General features: G+C 32.8%; 1 protein-coding gene across 3 annotated transcripts in view; it reads right to left on the bottom strand.

The window, feature by feature from the left end:
• Positions 1-16350, bottom strand: part of Spri (Src homology 2 domain-containing protein sprint) — a 541914-nt gene that overhangs the window by 242657 nt on the left and 282907 nt on the right. The window contains exon 1 of one of the 3 annotated variants that reach the window (XM_071776401.1): positions 437-802. The exons of the other annotated variants lie outside the window; for them this stretch is intronic. The gene's annotated coding sequence lies outside the window, so the exon portion shown is untranslated. Of the gene's footprint in view, positions 1-436; positions 803-16350 lie in introns of those variants that run through there. 3 annotated transcript variants of the gene reach the window in all.

The raw sequence follows: 16350 nt of genomic DNA, 5'->3' as shown, positions 1-16350 counted from the left end.
TTGTGCATCTCATTCTGATAGCAACCAGTCGGTCATTATCGCTATTCGAGAATGTGCAAACGCGGCGGAATGACATTTCTCACGATCGAAACGCGTGGTCTCACTTCGCGACGGCTGCGTTCCATCATCAACCACGAGGCATATAAAGTGTACATTTTTGCGACTCGCGGTGCGAGCGTAGTGAACTTTAGAAAAGAGATCGCGAAAGATTTGTCGCGCGCATATCACGTTCCGCTTCCAACGAAAAATGCACAAACGAGAAAAACTATATTAAATTTTGTGTATTTCTATCTCGTAATTAAAGATCTCGCGCGCAAAAGGCAGTTTTGATCTATAATTCGCGACGAATAAAAGTGTGAAATATTCGAGGAGATATTTTGAAGTGTATCCCAACAAGAACCGTTCGTCATTTCTATCACTTAAAAAAGAAACTTACTGTAAAAAAAAATTGAAGTTCAGAGAATCCAACTTGTCCTTTCCAATTATCCTTTCTCTCTCACGCTATTATCTTCTATTATGCCACTAACTATCATTTGGTGCACTATACAAGAACACACTCATCACTATCTCACACAAATTTTATTCACCAACTTATACCGTTTTGCGACATTAAAAGATAACGACTCGCGGACGAAAAATTCCTCGGGACGGGAAATAATTTCATGTATGTACAAAGCCAACGAAAAAAAGAATGAGATGATTTTTCTATCTCGTTTCGCGCTTGTTTGCCTTTAATTTCGTGTAAAATTCAAATGACAAGAGTGATTGCGTAGAGACATTTCCCGCGATTTGACGGATTTCGTTTTCTCGTACCTATATTTTTTTCACGTGAAGAGATCTTGAGGTATTAACATACTACATTGTTAATATTACATTATAAAAAAATTGGAGCACGGAGTAGATATATATTTAAATTATTTGTACACACATATACATGTATACGAGAAAACTAAGATTTTTATTCTATATTATTAAAAAGAAAATTTGTTTGCTTCATTTTGTTAAAGTATGTTAGTTCATACTACACTAGAAATTTAACATTATTTAATATTAAATGCTGATATTAAAATGTATCTACAACACTTAACGCGCGTATTGCGGGTGACTGAACTTAATCGTGTGCAGGCACTGACTGCCACCTGGGAATCGATACTCCGCTACCAGTGGTAACTGGTTGAATTGCTATAGCAACATCCGATCAAAACAGAAGATGCGTATTTAGAACGCGGCACGCTAATAACGTTGAAGGCGAGGAGAGAAAAAATTAGAATTCGGACTAATGCTGATCGCTTCAAGTCTAATTTACTGCACAGACACAAGTAAATATATTTTATTTTTATAAATTGTGCTTATTGAATGTTGTTTTACCTGTTAAATGAATGCACCTGTTAAAAGACATAAAAATTATACAATAATGAGCCTATAGGTACATATATGTATATAGCCGCATTATTGTTTATTAATAATTTTTCTATATACAGCTAAATTGTTGAAGAAATCAATTTAGCTAGAAAGAGTGATGACAAATTTTGCCCATTTTTGGGACCTCAAATTTCAATTTTTTTTCATAGCAAATAGTACTATTAGATAAAACATTAATCCCAAGTAAAATTTCAAGATGAGCATAGGCACGGTTCCGGAGATACAAATAGGGACGAAAATACGGGATGAAAATACGGGATATCGAAAATTCGTATAAAGGTAACTTTGTCATTTTTGGAGATATTGTAAATCCGCAAGCGGGTGCTGTTTCAGAATAGTTTGTACCACCGCCAGTTTTGTTTGTATATCCTTAAGGGGGTGATTGTACCGAATTTTCAAAATCAAGTACAAAAACGATTCTGAAACAGCACCCGCTTGCGGATTTAAAATATCTCTAAAAATGACAAAGTTACCCTTAAACAAATTTTCAATATTCCGTATTTTCACCCCCTTGTATCTCCGAAACCGTGCCTATGCTCATCTTGAAATTTTACTGGAATTAATGTTTCATCTAATAGTACTATTTGGCATAAAAAAAGTTTGAAATTCGAGGTCCGTTATTTCGCCCAAGAAATGGGCGAAGAAACAGGTCTTTTTGCCATCACTCTTTTTCATACAAATGTCATTTAATTAATTCAAAAATATTCGTTATATATATGTAATGTATATATAAATTGATATAAAGAATAATTTAGATATCCGCACACAAATAAATTACTTAAATAATTCGTTATAATAGAAAATTGTGATAAATATACATTTATAAATAGCTCATCTTTTTTCTTATGATTATATTTATCAGAAATATTTCTCATACTAATATTATAAGTCTACAATGAAACACTTTAATATTATATGTAAAATCGAGGGCGGTGATTCAAAAGGGAGCAACGCAAAAAAATTGCTTGTTGCAATAAATCTCGTCTTTAATCAACTTAAAACGATGTTAAATTATTTGGAAAGGCGCAACCCGCGGCATCGCTAAAAGTCGAAATCTGTAAAATGTACGACGGTGCTTACTCCGGATTATTTCTTCCGTGTAGAAGCGCGCCTTTAAGTCGACGACTTAAAGGGGACCGGTCCCTCAAACTCCCGCGACGATCAACCGTTGCAAAATTGAGGCGTTGCGTCGCCAAAGAGACCCTTGCAAAGTTGCTACACTGCAACGAATTCTTCTCTTTCTGTTTCTTCTTCTGTTCGTTTAAATTGTCTCAAGTCAATGTCATAAACAAAATATGCAACGAAAAAGATACATACACACACAACACACATATACATATTATCTAATGTACTCTCGTTTTACTCATATTCGCAAAAAAATTGTTTATGAATTTATTTTAATACTTTATATTAAAATTTTTATTTTTTAATCATCTATATGCATATACATATAGTATAACTTAAACAACACAAAATATAAATTACCTTTATCATTAAAGAATTAAAGTTAAATTCAAAGTGATAAAAAAGCTGTTAATCTCTACTATTATATAAAGGGGAAAAGTTTGTACTGTTGTTCGGGGTAATCTTAGAAACTATTGAACCGATTTTGAAAGTATTATATATGAAGTAGGGATAAAATTTCCCGGGGAGTGCTATAGGGTGTATAGTTCTTCGTTACCAATCTTTTGGAAACCGGTTTTTCTAATTTCTTCAATTTTTCAAGAAATAATTGACCGAATTTTAAAGAGTTGCATATAAAACAAGGGTAGAATTTCCCGGGGAGTGCCATAAAATGTATAATTTTTCGTTACCGATTTTTTTTGGCACCGGTATCCGAAATTTTTCCAATTTTTTGGGAAATAATTGACCGAATTTTAAAGAATTGTATATAAAACAAAGGTAGAATTTTCTAATAAAGAATTACCGATTTCAGTCTAAAAAAATCTATGTAATTGTTTTGATTTCTGCAAATTTTGCGATATCAAGCTAATTTTTTTTTATGGATAGAATATTATTATATTGAATTTGGTGAGAATCGGTGATTACCGATTTTATTCCTTGGTTTTTTAATTGAAAAATCGAGGTTCTGTGTACATCGCGAGCGAGCAATCTCAAAATTCCCGAAAAAACGCTTGGGTAAACCAAGGGATGTTGTTGCTGATCGGTAAGTGAAATATCGGAAAAGCGGAAATGACTCAATAGTGTGAAACTCGAGTAGAAAAAGACCGGTTACGACATGTTTAATCCACGAAAACATTTATGCGGTCCGATTTGAAATTAGAAGCATTTATAGTTATGACTCAAATTACGAATATCAATTTTATCCGAGTGTAATAATTGGAAAAATGGATGCAATACTGCACAACGCATAATGCGTAAGCATAAGAAAACTGATTGGTCTATTTCCTTATGCACATGTGTATGGACCAATCAATTTTCTTATGCTTACACATTATGCGTTGTGCAGAAGTGTGTGCTCCCCGCTTAAGGATATTAAAACACAAATGAAGTCGTTTAAAAAAAAAAACGACTCCCGGGCGAAGCCCGGGTAACCAGCTAGTAATTTATAAAAAGAAATTTAGAATACATATTTATAATTGGAATGACAAGATGCATTTTTATTCTTTCCAATAAATGATAAACATATACTGATAAAACATTTTAAGTTTTTCTTAATGCTTAAATAATTTTATTAGTTAAAATAATGCGATTCTCAGTGATAAACAACGTTTCATTCTTTTTAAACTTTATACGCGTGTTAAATAATCGATTGCACATCAGGAATAAAACATTTTGCATTTTTGCATAAATATTATTATAAAGATACAGTTTAACACTTTCGACAGAACCAATGACGTAATGCCCTCTTCTGTTTCCGAGCTTCGCACTTTGCACGATTAACAACGGCGACTATGATCAAAGTTTCGTCCGCGATAAGGGATACGTTCATTTGTAAAACGTCCGTAATTATCCGAAACGCGGATATGAAGTGAGCTGTCTGCACGATTATGCTGGAGCACGACGTGATCCGTTCCATCATCGTCGTCCCTCCCTTGACGACCCTCGTATTAGCAGCTACCCCGCTGTCCCGACAGCTTAAAAACGCTTTAACTTGGCGCGCGGATAAGTACAGATGGTCCCCACCCGAGTAAGCTATGCGCGGTGAGTTAATGCTCCACTGAATATTCACGAGTAGTTTTGTAGTGACCCTTATGCAGCTCTCACATATCTAACATAGTATGTACGAATTTGCATAAAATCCATTTTAGGTCATCTATTGTTAGAGGTCAATTTCCATCTGTAATTTTACGTACTAAAGTACCTGTAAGAATATGATTGCAAGTTTTTTTCTAACCCATTTTATTTCTATAGTTTTAAAATAGAATTTATATGTTACGAAGCTCACATATGGTTTAATTATGACATTTTTATTATTAAAAAAAATATATAATAATGTGATATGTATTTTATTATAGTTATTTAATAAAATATATAATTAAATATATTATCTGTTTTGTAAGTAATTTAATACAAATATTAAAACGACAAACTAAATATATTGTAAAATACTAAAATCAGAATAAATAAATAAATAAGTAAAATAAAATGTATATAAGGAATAAGTAAAATATATAAAACAAGTATAGATATTTTCTATTGTAAACTATATAATTTTGTTGTTGCATGTTTCTGGATGTATATTGTCCAAGTATACGCGCAAATTATTTTTATCGCTAGGATGCAATCTCGCATAATATATTCGGATAATCCATCAAGTTTTGAGAACCCCGAGCCGGTTCACGGTCGGAAATGAAAGGGAAACATCGCGAACATTAATTCAACAAAGACTCTCGATATCTCGACCCAGGAGCGATGCATGACGAAATTTATATTAAAGACGGGATTTCGCCGACTTCGTACTTTACCACAGGCTTCCCCAGATGCCACGATGATACTTCACTTTCCGCCTCACTGCAATCTCCTCGCTACTTTTTATACATATTCATCGTCGTTTATAATATAGCTTTATTTCTTCTTCACAAAATTATATTACCTAACTTAACTTAAGTAACATGTATTTCAAAAAAAGATGTGAAATTTTTAATTTCTTTTTCACAAAATTATATTACCTAACTTAACTCAAGTGACATATATTTCAAAAAAAGATATGAAATCTTTAAATTAAATTGCGCCAATTGCAAAGAGAATATGTATATTGCTCTTTGAAAGATAATTGTTGTGCAACTACTTTAAAAAAATAGAACCCAGGTGGTATCTTTGTGTTCCTATTCAAGGGTTTTCTTATTTCAACCCAAGTGGTAATAGCTTCTTAATTTTTTTTAACAAATTTTTAATATTACAAAAAATTATTTTAATTACAAAGAATTAAAGAAGTTACAGTACAAAATAAAAATATTTAATTAAAACAAAATAAATAAATTGTTCTTGTAAAAAAACTTGCCGCTGCTTTTTTACTCCTGTCGCATTCTTCAAAAAAGATTTTGCAAGAAAAACTTCAAGCTTTCACATTAGGAAGTTGAAAATTTTCATAGATTTTTTTTGTGCACATGACAGACCCACAAAGTGAGAGAAAAATTTTCTATTTTGTCTAGCTCGTAGTTTTCTATATGCAAAAGTTACCAAACTCACAGAAACTAAAAAATAATAGTAATCTTTCGAAAGTAGAGGTTTTAAACTTTAAAATTCTTTTTTAAAATTTAAATTTTGTTTATTTTTAACAAAGTTACAGCTGCTTGAATTTTGCCTATTTTTAAAGATAAATTTAGTGTTTCTTTAATTTTTGTGAAAAGTGTAGATTACTTAAAGAATTGGTAATTTGTCAGAGAAAAATATCTAGTTTGTGAAAGTTAGTATTTAGGTGAAAATGAATTAATTTCTTTTATAAACTGGTAATTAATAGAAATAAATTCTTTATTATTAAAATAATTAATAGATAGTTTATTAAAAATAAATTACTATTTATTTGAAAATTAATAATTAGTGAAAAATAATTATTAATTTTTTCAATAATAAATAAATAGTCTCAGATAAATTACTTATATTTTAAAAATTATTAATTGGTTGAATATAAATAATTTAATTTAATTTTATTAATTATTGCAGTCAAATGTGGTTTAAAAAGGATAAATATGAAGGAGAGGGGCTTCCTCACTGATTTGACTAAAATTTTAATTTTGTGTATTTTGGTGCGTAAAACATGAATCTATAAGTTAAAATTGTCGCTCTCAATTAGGAAAAAAGTTATTAAGTACTAAAATTAAAAGTTGCGTGGTTAGAATGTCTGTCATACCGATATGATGTAAACATATGATAATGCGTAGTGACGTAAAAGTACGTAAAATTACAATAATAATACAGTATAACGGCAACTTGTCCTATAATAGTCTGGCGCCTTACTTTAATTATGTACTATTATTTGATTTTATATTTGTTATACTTTGTATTTATATAGTCTTTTTAATATACTAATTATTTTCTGCTTTAAAAAAAAGCATAAACTCTATTTGTATTGTATTATTTTTTTGGTAAACACGGCGTTAAGGGGACCTACTTCCGATGACCTTGAATTTGACATATATTGTCAAGGACATCCTCCCAAGTCACATGCAAGTGATTTTAGTCGGTGGTCGCTTTTTATTAAAAAGTTATTAACAAATAGTTTGAAAAATATAGCAGTTATTTTGAGTATTGGAAGGCATAAATGACTAATATATATGTCGAAATAGTTCACGCATACACTTTAAAACCGATTACGCCTTCGGCGTATAGATTAGTGACGCGCTTTAAAAGTATTTAAGTGTTTAAAGCGCGTCAACTAACCTATGTAGGCTGAATAATAATGACAGTTGACGTAGCCCTACGTCTAGTTTCATTCGCTGAATACTTTAACATGAAATAGTGACAGTTGACGTAGTTCTACGTTGTTGCTTGAGGCACAGTTGTTACTGTGCCCATTTTTTTCTAAAGGAAACGTTAGAAGGAGACGAAGAGTGAGTTAATCTAAGATTAAAAGTTAACCGACACTTGTGAAACTCGGTTTTACATCCACGACTACGACTGTCATTTGTGCTTTGGCCCTTACGTGGAGAAATTATCTTATAAGTTACTACAGAAATAACGCTCGTGTAAACGTAATACGTGACAGATAGTGTGTGTGTGTGTATGTGATCATCAATACTAAACTATCTTTATTGCTTATTCCCGCAGGGTTTGCAAGACGTTTTTTCTTAGGAACGTTACTCAAACCTCTACAATGCTATCCTTCTTCTCTCACTTTAACCCTTTAAACCAACGGTTTAACGTCTCTTCCAAAAGACGGAGCCCAGTTTCCATCTAGGAATACCTTCTCTCTGCTAGATGGGGGGGGGGGGGCAGCGTTTTTCTTGAGAAAATTCTTGAGAAAATTCTCAGTGGTCTAGCGGGATTCGAACCCGGCTATTGCAACCTGTTCCGGATTACGAATTTGGCACTCTACCCACTAGACCAGCCGTCTCCCCCCATGTGATCATCAATATATCATATAATATTATATATTAGAATGTATAACTTTTTATTTTTTTAGACATAAATCGGTAACCCCTTCAACGATTGATGTCTCTTAAGTTAGCACCTCCTCCCCCACAAAAAATCGGAATAACACATATACAGAAATTAAGTGCTTTTTATGTGCTAATTATGTGCTTTATTCATGATTTTTGTGCTCGAGCAGTTTCGCGGGAAATCGCAATTGAAAGTGGGGGTGCTGGCTTAACGTAAGCTAGCACCCCTACTCATTAAAATTACATATAAAATAAAAAACTTAATATGCTAAAATTATGTGCTTTTTATGTGCTTTCAAATGCCTCAAACAAAATTAGTCTATCTGTAATAGTTTAAAAGATATACACAAAAAAAGATTTAATATACTACTGATATAAGAGTAAAGTATCAGTTAAAATACAGAAAGCAAAATAATTCTTGTTTTAAAATGTTTCTCGATTAATGTGTTTTCGAAATATGCACAATGAAATTTTCGTGCTCATCCCCTTCCACCGACCCGAACGTGAGCATTCCATACGTACGAGAATAAAGTACCAGTTAAAATACAGATAGCAAATTGGTTTTAGTCTTAAAATGTTTCTTAATTTATATGCTTTCAAAATATGTGGAATAAGAGTTTTGTGCTTATCCCCTTCAGCCGACAAACCTCCTTGAAAGTGAGCACCCCATAAGTACAAGAGTAAAGTCCAGTTAAAATACAGATAGCAAATTGGTTTTAGTCTTAAAATGTTCCTTAATTTATGTACTTTCAAAATATGTAGAATAAAAGTTTTGTGTTTATCTCCTTCAGCCGACAAACCTCTTTGAATACTACTACATAGGTTAGTTGACGCGCTTTAAACACTTAAATACTTTTAAAGCGCGTCACTAATCTATACGCCGAAGACGTGATCGGTTTCAAAGTGTATGCGTAAACTATTTCGACATATATATTAGTCATTTATGCCTTCCAATATACTCAAAATAGCTGCTATATTTTTCAAACTTTTTTTGTTAATAACTTTTTAACAAATAACGAGCGCGGGCTGAAATCTTCTGAAAATCACTCAGGAGAGTAACCTTGACAACATACTAAAATATCAGGGTCATCCAAGGTGGTCCCCCCATCTATACAATTACCAAAAATAAAATAAAAATAGGTAAAAAATAGATAGGGTGCATATTTTTTGGGCTCCCCCGATTGATTATCACTGTCGGAGTGACAACAAAGGTTTTTACCAAGAAAACCGCAAGAAAATATCAAAATTCGGAAAAGGCCTTATTGTATAGAATTACCCCAAAAAGTTCCTATAAACGCATAGGGGGATCCTATAGCGAAGGCCGAACTTCCTCGACGTCGGTAATGTCAACTATTCTAATCCTGTTTTCTATGTTATATATCTATATCTGTCCTTGTCTAACGAGAGGCATCTGTCTTTGTTCGATTGCTGCGCCATCTCTCGCTACACGCAATACTGCTTATCCTATCAACCTGAATGTGCTTTTGCTTAATAAAATTTTATTTTACAAAATCTTTTTTTCTAGCGACGTTGAATCTTAGTTTTATTTACACGATATTGTTCCTACATGTTGTCCCTACGTCGCCTTGGTGTCATTATATATATATATATATATATATATATATATATATATATATATATATAAAACTGCAGTAATTTTGTTATTGTCGTCAGATGACAGTTGTATGTGCCCAAATTAGTAAAATTTTTAATTTTTTTTTGTTCCCGATATGAAATCGTATAACGCGATGTAGATTTTTGTGCGTACTTTAATTCTAGACCAAATTGCAATTCTGTAAAGCCAATTCAAAGATTTCTTAAAATAAAAAAATGTCGGTAACTACCGCCACTATAGGATCCCCTTAAACGCTTTGTTGAATAAGTTATAGCTAATAAAAATGTTAAAAATCACGTTTTTTGATGATTTTTAAAAATAACTAGCTACTAATTGTTAAACTAAAGCAAACGCTTTACGCTACAAATGTAGTGTTTACACAAAGATCATCAAAAGGTGGTTTTTTCAAGTTTCTGCTTTTTTCATTGTTTTGAGCTTATTTTCTTTTGAACGCCTTATCAAAATTAAATCAAATATATGCAGGGTGTTTCAGGTCAGGTCAATAAAACTTCAGGGTCTTATAAAAAATCGACGTTTTATTGACCTAACTTGAAACACCCTGTATATATTTCTTAATATTTTTTTTATTTTTTAAAAGTCTGATATTTCGATATTTAATTTCTTTCGATATTTTATCTCTTTTTTTTCCTTGCTCGTGTGCATGAAAAATTACAACGTAATTTCTAGCGCAGGAGAACGTTGAGTTTTGAATTCTCGACTCGTGCACGAAAAAGTACAGGGAGATAAGAAATAGAAATAACGCACGCAAAAGTAATCAAAGCGAAGGACGACGCCGATAATAATGCAGAAAGACATGGGGTAACGTCGTGTCGGGAAAAAACTTTTTCCATGCTTGCCGAAAATTTTCCTGCGACAGCATCCGCCACTCTTTCACGTTTCGCCGTGACAAATAGCGTCAGTTCCTCTTGTACGTCACGCAATTTCCTCTTTCGCAGCGGTAAAAGACACGCTTATTCGCATCCAAGTTATCCGCGCGGATATTCACGCCGAGACACGTGCGAATCACCAACTACTGGGTGTCCCAAAATTATCGACTTGAATCGATTTTCCTCCCAAATGTATTTTCGAAAAAAAATATATATATTTTTAACGTGGAAATAACTTGGAAAGTTTTATTGGAAAGTTCTAATTAATAATAAAATGCTTCGAATTAAATATCAGAAAGACTGAATTATAAAAATTATAGATATATTAAAGGAGTAAACAAATAAAACACTCAAAATTATATTTCTTATTGTTAGTTAATTCTGATTGAGAGCTTTGCTATAAATTTTTAATTAGAGACTTGATAAAAAATATAAATATAAATTATTTCTGAAATTAAAAGGAATATATATATATAATATTGTAATTTTTTAGTTTAGAATATTTTTAGTTCATAAAATTAACTTTTTTTAAACTAAAATTAAAATATGTATTAATAACTATAATCAAAAGGATTCTAAGTGATTTTAGAACCCTATACTTTAATATTATTTAACATTTGCATTTAGACATATATATATATATGTATATTATTATATATATACACACACATAAGTATGTACATAATCTTTTATGTTGTTTTATTAAGGATGTATATCGCTTAAGTCAAAATAGAGGGATGAAGGTGAAATTTACAAAGATTGTGCACTTATATATCCCAAAAACTTGTGTTAAATTTACGATCAATTGTCTGACCCGTTTAAAAGTTATTAACTTTTTAATTTTGTATGAGTTCTTATGGAGATTGACAGGTTATCACGTTATGAAATATATGCATTCAGAATCCCTCTCTAAAAAAGGCGTGCAAAGTCGATACTCATTCCATATCTAAAAAAGAGATGTAAAGTCGATACTCGAATCTATCGAAGTTTATTGTTGTCGTTTTTCCGCAATACCGATTGGTCCTCTCGCTGTGCTTACTTCATGAGCAGCTGTCATCGTATATTTTGACAGTTGTGTGTATCTTGGGAGTTAATAATGTAATAGTATAATGTTAAACCTAAATAGCGAAGCGCGCGTCTGTGATGTCTAGTATAAAGAAAAAATAGAAAACAATTCTTGAAAAAATTATGGGGTAGGGAAAACCGGAGCGAAGTCGTCACTATTTTTTCAGTGCCGATTTTTAACAACAAAACAAATAATTTTAGTAAAATGTGGTATAGGTACCGTACGTTGTAAAGAGTAAACCCTTGGCTACAAAATTTATACGGACATTTTTGGCCTACGCTTTGTTCAACTGGTATAGAGTGAAAACGACAAAGGTGCAAAAATTAAAATGTCAAAATTGTTGGGGCGGAGTCGTCCATTCTCGGACTAAATTTTAAATGAAAATTTATAATTCCAATCACAAAAAATGATAGAATACATTTTATTAATTATTTTTAAATAGAAAAATGAAAACATTAATTAAAAACACGATGGCGGAAAATAATTACAAGAAAAGCGCACACACTTATGTGCCCTACGCTCGCACGTTTCTCGTCAGTTCTATTCTTTCATCTCCTGAGTACACGCAGCACATATTATCCAAGTCAGAATCCGACCACTGCTGCTTCTTTGACTTTGATTTTTGCCGGAACACTCCATGATATATGGCTTGGTGACGACTTTGCTTCGGACACAAGTTTCAAGTTTGGCCGCTCATAAAATATTTGAAATTCGGAGACACAATAATATTTAAGATATTACGAATTTTCGACGCGCAAAAAATTTTACTTTCGAGTCTGTTTGAACAAATAATGCCAAATACTTGCTACAAATTTTGTTTTATTAAATGTTGTCGACAAATTGCTAGCAAATACGTAGCGAAACATGCGTACACAATTGACGCCAAATTGATACCAAATATCGAGCAAAGCTTAGTAGTACCTGATAACAAATTGGCATCAAATTGCTGCTAAAATTAGTTGACAAAACCTAACGCCAAATTAATGCCAAATATTGAGCAAATTTTGGTGACAAAGCTTGAGAACAAATTGACGCCAAATACCGAGCAAAGCTTAGCAACTACCTGATAACAAATTGGCACCAAATTGCTGTTAAAGTTTGTTGACTAAACCTAACACCAAATTGATGCCAAATATTGAGCAAATTTTGGTAACAAAACTTAAGAACAAATTGACGCGCTCGAATTCCTTCGCGTTTTGCAAACGCCCGATCGTTTCATTCAGATGGCGCGACGCATGAGTCGCCACTTTCAAAGCGCCCCCACCTCCTTCCTCGCTCTCGTTCAGTGTCATGGCCGCTCTTGCTGCGTTTCTTCGGACGAGAAGAATACGTTTTCTTTCTTTCGTAACTGATTGAGCTAAGCGGCACGTATTTTGGAGACCAACCGAGCGAGATTCGAATTCTCAAGGAGAGCTCACCGCCAGGAAAAGGAGAGCTGCGGCAGCTTGGCGTCCGAGAGGGAGGATTGAGGCAAGGAGTCCGGTCCAGCGAGCAGGGCTCTTCCGATATTCTCATTTGGGACGCCATATTGGAAGATCGACATTGATCGTAGTAGTACAAGGGGCGCTGTAAGGTTAATTCTCGTCTTGAGATCTTGGAATTGATCTCATTCTTGTGACTCTGGTTTATATTTTAGCCCTAGAATTGATCTCGTAGACAAATGCAGACAAATGCCCCTCTCTTTTCTTTTTTTTCTTTTCTTACTTTGATTTCAATCAGTAATCCAGACTCCTTAATTCCGTCCTGTAAGATCTGGTTAATTCTCGTCTTGAGATCTTGGAATTGCTCTCATACTTGTGGCTCTGGTTTATATTCTAGCCCTAATGTAATTTTAATATATGCATTACAATTTTACACTGTCAAATAATAAATAATATTGTTTGATAATAATAACAACAGTATAGATAATAGTAACAATTTTATTACTTGACTTATTTTATTTTATTTTTGACGACTCGTATAATACATTAATTGTGGCTAAAGTCTATACTATGTCATAGTGTAGATCTTAGTTACGTTTCTGGCAAGTCAGTCCAAAGTATGCGGCTTTATTCTTTATCCTTTTTATCTATAGCAAATTTATTTTTTTTTATTTTTTAATTATTTTTTATGTATTATCTCTTATGTATCAGGTTTCTGAAGAAGACTAAGTATATAAAGTCGAAACGTAAAATGTTAATTGTATTTAAAATTTGTTTAATTAAAGGGGTAGCCTGGTGTAGCGGCTTCAAAAAATCGAATTTTTTTTGCTTAAATCGATAGTATTCTATCTCTAGAATACGCTCCCTAAACCCTAAGCATGGATCTAGATTTTAGCGGGCTAAAATGAGCTCGATCGGTGCGCATGGTCGAGCGCTCCGAGGAGCAGGATGCTGGGGGGGGGAGCTCTCAACGGTCTTTGAAAAGGCTCGTTGCCGGCTGATTTGTGAAGATTTGTCGAAGAAAGAGCTGCTCAAAAGGTGTTTGGGTGGGCATATCCAAAACGCGAACGAGAGTTTTAACTCTACTGTTTGGCGGTTTGCTCCAAAACACCTTCACTGCAGCCGGAAGATCATAGAGATTGCTGCTTACATAGCAGCTGGAATATTTAACGAAGGCTATCTGTCAGTGCTAAACATAATGTCAGATTTGGAAATAGTTATTGGGACAGCATGCAGAGATTATGCCGACAAAATTAATAATAGCCGTACGACCGTTCGACCAGAATCGTCGAAGTAAAAGCATTGCTCGCGAACTAAAAAATATACATAAAGAACGGCTGTTGGAGCAAAACGAGCTGTATGAAGAAATTGAGGGGATATTATATGGAGCCAGGGATAGCAGATTGACCAAAAAGTATAGGTAAATCAACAATAGTAAGCTTTTATCAACCTTCTTTCTTATTCGAAAACTTTAAACGTGTTTTTCTCAAAACCATGTTTTTGAAATTGGCGTACACGATAACTCAAAATATTCTTGATGGATCCAGATTATTTTTTTTTTAATTAAAGGTAATTAAATTGCCTTGAACTTATACCTATAATATGTACTAAAAATTTTGTTCAAAAAAGTTATAAACAAAAAAAAGTGCGAAATTTATGCAAAAAAAAATTTTTTTTAAACCACTATTTTTAAAATTTTTTATGATAAAACAAATCATGTTTTAGGTATAACTAGAAACTACACTCATAAACTTTACAAAAAAATTTTTTGTTTCTGAACGTTCTACGGAATGCTAGAGTGTACGCCATTCGGAAAGAATTTTCGAAGCCACCTTCGTATTTGATCGCATAACTCCTGTGTACTTACATATATTTATTCAAAAAAATTAATTTAAACATTTCAATATGTACACAATAAATGGTGTTAATTGCAAAAATATATATTAAGTAGTTTCTTTTTAAAAAAATCCAGAAAAAGAACTTGTTTTTGGCGTTCTACACCAGGCTACCCCCTTAAACGAGATTTTGTTTTTAAAGAGTGAAAACAAGATCGGCCCCATTTTTTTCGCATTCAATTTTAGTCATGAAGTAGGTACCAAACGAAAGGTCTCGTCAATCTGATTACGGATATGTCAGTTTCAGAGTGTACCTATTTACCGTTCCAGAGATATAGGGCTCCAAAAATTCCAAAACCAATACCAATGTCAATCTCGGAGTAGGATATACGACTCCCGAGACTCGGGTCAGAGAGAATAATCTTTATTGTCTTTTTGAGGAGACCGATAGCTTTCGTGGTCTCTGCGCTACTGGTTTCGCCAGTTTTGAAATTTTTGGAGCCCGATATCTCTGGAACGGTAAATAGGTACGCTCTGAGATTGACATATCTGTAATCAGATTGACGAGACCTTTCGTTTGGTACCTATTTTATGACCAAAATCAAATGCAAAAAAAAATGGGGCCATTTGCCTATGAACACTTGTTCTCACTCTTTAAGTTGATGACCTTTTTATAACTCGAAAATCAGCCAGCCTTCTATCCTATAGTTTATTTTGTACTGTTAGTTTTTTTAATTTAGTTAATTTTTTCCATTAACACATTTGTTATAGTGATTGTGCAGTAGAAAATCTGAAAAAATAAATGATTTTAAAGAGTAAAGATAGTATATATTTTGAAATATATGTATTTTATGTAAACATAACATTTCAATTTATTTGCAGTTTATTTTAGAACATGCCAAAAAATACCGTTTCATAAGCTTTCCAAGAAAGTTAAAAGGCAGAAAGTGAATGTTGAAGTTGTAGAAAAACTCAATTCAACAGATTCTTTAATTGAATTCGATCAATCGCATATTCAGCAAGCACATGTTTCCGTTAAAAAAGCCAAAGTTCCGTAATACCAGATTTTCTTCATAATCAAAAAGAATCTGAACTTTCTCATTATTCTTAATTTTTTCATCATTCTGAACTTCCTCACCATTCTGAATTTTCTAATAATTCTGATCACTTTGAGTAAGGGAGACCGGGGCTAACTCGACATCGGGGCAAACTTGACACTAGACTTTTTGTTAATTTAAATCTATCGCAGAAACTTGTTTTTCCTACTGTAAATGCGTCTTTATGTGCTGGTATTATCAACGGGATTTGATTCTAAGTTATGGTATAATTTTTAGCGCAACATATGCGTTTTTGATGGTGAAAAGTAATTTTTCTGATCTCTCGAAAATTTATACTCTTTCATCGAGCTTTACTCTTGCAAACCTATATGTAAGTAATTTTCATGGGAAATTTGATGCTCTATATGAATCCGATAATCGCGTTTTTGAATATTTTCAAAATTTTTATGTTTTTAAAGTGACAAAAGTGAAAAACGACGTCCG

The sequence above is a fragment of the Temnothorax longispinosus genome, chromosome 1, assembly GCF_030848805.1.
Source record: "Temnothorax longispinosus isolate EJ_2023e chromosome 1, Tlon_JGU_v1, whole genome shotgun sequence".
Classification (NCBI taxonomy): domain Eukaryota; kingdom Metazoa; phylum Arthropoda; class Insecta; order Hymenoptera; family Formicidae; genus Temnothorax; species Temnothorax longispinosus.
The sequence above is the reverse complement of the archived record's forward strand: the minus strand, read 5'-3'. Positions and strand labels throughout refer to the sequence as shown.